Source organism: Tachypleus tridentatus, chromosome 1 (assembly GCF_004210375.1).
Source record: "Tachypleus tridentatus isolate NWPU-2018 chromosome 1, ASM421037v1, whole genome shotgun sequence".
NCBI classification, from domain to species: Eukaryota; Metazoa; Arthropoda; class Merostomata; order Xiphosura; family Limulidae; genus Tachypleus; species Tachypleus tridentatus.
In genome coordinates, this window is record NC_134825.1 from 86,727,278 (window position 1) to 86,731,150 (window position 3,873).

Here is a 3,873-nt window from a genome sequence, read left to right on the forward strand (position 1 = left end):
GCACATATAAATATAAAATACGCTATGCTGTAGATACAACATTTCAGACAACGACCTGACCTTCTTCTTGTATCTCTACCTGAATATTAAATTCGTAAACGAAACAGTTCCAAATCTAAGGTTGGAAGTAAAATGACAAATAGCCATGTATAACAATGTTTACAAACAACTGAAACCATATGTTTTAGAATTAGTTATATACATGTATATACATAAGAAAAATACGAATGTCAAATAAATTACTTTTTTGAGATAAATCGCATTAACAAACTTGGTATGTAATGTAGAATAGTGATTTAGGCACGATCACTAACATTATTCAAATACTTAAACTATTTTATGTTACTTTATTTGTGATTGAAGACAACTTAACCCTCCGTCCGTTAACGTTGTATTCAAATCACGGTTATAGGAGGCCTAACTTTATTTATTGGATTAGCTAGCAAAAGCTCTGCCGATGAGCCTTCAACAGGCGAAACTGCAACCAACAACAGTGGGTACCGTCAATCAAGTGAAATATTATGTCTCAACGTTGTTGCTTCCCCTTTCAATTTTACCTTTCGTAGAAGAATCTGTATATATATTGTGTAACGGATTTGTCGCTGAACATTTATTTTAATACCTGTTTTGTTTCTGTATAGTTTTCTTTTTTCCATGTGACGTATATCGTTGACAATGTATTGTACAAGTCCCGCTTGTTGAAATTGTTAAAGAATTTTTGAAAGTGAAAAGCAACAATATTTATTTGACAAAAGCACATGAGAACAGTGTCAAAATAACTAGAAACTTCCGTGATTCTTACACAAAGCCGAGAGACAGAAAACAGCCAGTGTGCTATAGGCCTTGGAAACTACAACTGCAAGTAACGGCTATTAATCGGAAACTACAGAACTGGACCAGAAGCGTTTACTGATTTTGAACATTACCAATCGTTCAACTTCAGAGAATAACTTCGAACGCTAATATTTTTACTGTGATATCTTCACTGATAAAATGAAGTACCGTGTTTCTCCGATAATAAGACCTACCCATAAAATAAGACCTAGTGTGATTTTTGGGGATAGTTTTAATATAAGCCCTACCCTTAAAATAAGCCCTAGTTAAGAGTGGCAGGAAGAGGAAAGAAATAAAAAAAAATAATTTATTAATTAGTTCAATAGTTAGTTAATTAGTTTGTTTAAGTATTAATCAGTTAGTTTAATAATAGTTTATTTTAAATGGTTAGTTTAATAGTTTTACTTTGTAACTTCATTTTTTTAATATATCAAAATAAGACATCCCCCGAAAATAAGCCCTAGTGTCATATTTTGGAGTGAAAATTAATATAAGCCCTGTCTTATTTTCGGAGAAACACAGTAGTAAGAGGGCGTTAGAGCAAGTGAGGTGCAACAGTATCAACTTAGAATTAATTTGTTCGACGTGGAGTTGGATCATCCATCACATATATAGATTGGATATAAAACTTAATATTGTCTGTATGTTTGTACAATTGTTGTATATAAACCATGATTTGTAATAACAATTAGTAATGACCGTTATTATGAATAAAATTGTTGTTATGTTTTTGTATTAAAATATATTTATGTTTACAGAAAAGAAATTGTGTACATCAATCTTGTTGGCAAATAGCATAAATTTAATACATTCCAACATTTAATTAACTTCTAGGCTCAAATCCGAACTTCCAGTTAGTTGAGACACTAGTACGAAAAAAATATAATATGTCGGAGACTTATACGAAATAAAATTAAAATAAGTAACTGAAAACTATGGAATTGCTCTATTCTCTGATATATCTACGCTACATTCTCCTTTCATATATTGTTTCATTTCAAAACGTTCCTAAGGAATTGTCAACAGAAATGTTTTTGTGATGAAAAAGAACGGTTATTCGAAGCGTTGCCAAGTGATAGAAAGAGTAATACAATTTTTTAAAAATATAAAATAATATTTACATATTAATGAAGGTAATAATAAAAACATTTGAATGTCATAAGTTAAAGGTATTTTAAAATTCTTACAAAATCTAAACTTCTAGTTCAACAACCAACGCACGTGCAACGTGCGAGGCCTGGCATGACCAAGCGCGTAAGGCGTGCGACTCGTAATCTGAGGGTCGCGGGTTCGCGCCCGCGTCGCGCAAAACATGCTCGCCCTCCCAGCCGTGGGGGCGTATAATGTTACGGTTAATCCCACTATTCGTTGGTAAAAGAGTAGCCCAAGAGTTGGCGGTGGGTGGTGATGACTAGCTGCCTTCCCTCTAGTCTTACACTGCTAAATTAGGGACGGCTAGCACAGATAGCCCTCGAGTAGCTTTGTGCGAAATTCCAAAACAAACAAACAAACAAGCAACGTGCGATAACTGATAGTCTGAAAACTATTGTTAAACGTCACTGTATCATAGCAACGTAATGGAAATTCGGAAAAGAACACTAATTCGATTGGTGAGAAAAGTTTGAACTTCAAAAATTTTAGCACAAGAAATTATCGATATTAAATTAAGTGGAAGTAAACACAAAACAAACAAATCTTATTCAGAGCTCTTAATAAAAAAAAGGTAAAACAAACTGATTTATATTTCACATAATTCTTTAGCAGGAATTAGCCGGTAAAAATATACCTTAGATTTTGTAAGCAGTTGCTGACTTGAATTCGAGTAAAAAGCCCTAAAACAAAGTCAATAAATTAATGTAATGTAACCATCTCATCGTAATCTTCCCATAATATCGACAAACTTTTTACATTTTTCCATTAATTACAAAATGGTTGTTATTTAAAGAACGAATAATTAAAGGTCTAAGTTGTTATTTAAATAAGCCACGAACAAGAGACTCCCATTGAAAGAGTTTTTGCAATCCGATTTAATCCGATTGAATGCTTATGAATAAAAAAATACTTGTATCAAAATGACCCACTAAACATTCACTACTAGGATGTAGTCTTTTAACTCTTTTAACAAATGAAAATGAGACAAGAACAGTAAATTCATTAAATGTTAATGGATTACGAATAGGTATAAGGAACTTGGCTGTTTTATAACTGTGCATTCTGATTGCAGAAGGTATAGAGCGTAATGGTTTGTTTGTTTGTTTTGAATTTTGTACAGAGATACACGAAGGCTATCTGCTCTAGCCATCCATAATTTAGTAATTTAAGACTGGAGGGAAGGCAGCGAACCATCACTACCCACCGCCAACTCTTGGGCTACTCTTTTACCAACAAATTGTGGGAGTGACCGTCACATTGTAACGCCCCCACGGCTGGAAGTGCGAGCTTGTTTGGCACGACCGGGATGCGAACCCGCGACCCTCAGATTACGAGTCGCATGCCTTAACACGCTTGGCTATGCCGGGCCCAACCGAGATGAGCCAATAGGTCCATTGTTGTTTCTGAACATTATGTAATGCTGTTTTGTTTTTAACAGTACTGTACCATAATAAAAATGAAATTGTTTGTTTATTTTAAACAGCCTTCAGGAAATGATGGTGTTGCTCTTAACTACTGACATCCATCATATTACTGATATTCTTTAAATGCAAATTAATATATTTATAACAGAATCCAGATAAATTTCTGAACCGCGCTTCTGGTATTAAGTTCAGAAAGTGCTCTTAAAAGTTTAATTGTATTATCTTTCTTATAATGAAGCAGAATATGAAGGAAGTTTTGCTACTGTTTTGTATTTTGCGTTTTTTATCCATGACAAAACTGTTTGCCACTTTCCATAATTTTCAGCCAGAGTATAGATAGTCAGTCAGCAACAACCTACTTACTATCCATAATCAGTACGAACGACTGACTGTCAATCTTATAACGTTCCCAGAGCTTGAAAATTTTCCACTGGGTCAACTCGCGTCATTATCATGACGTAAA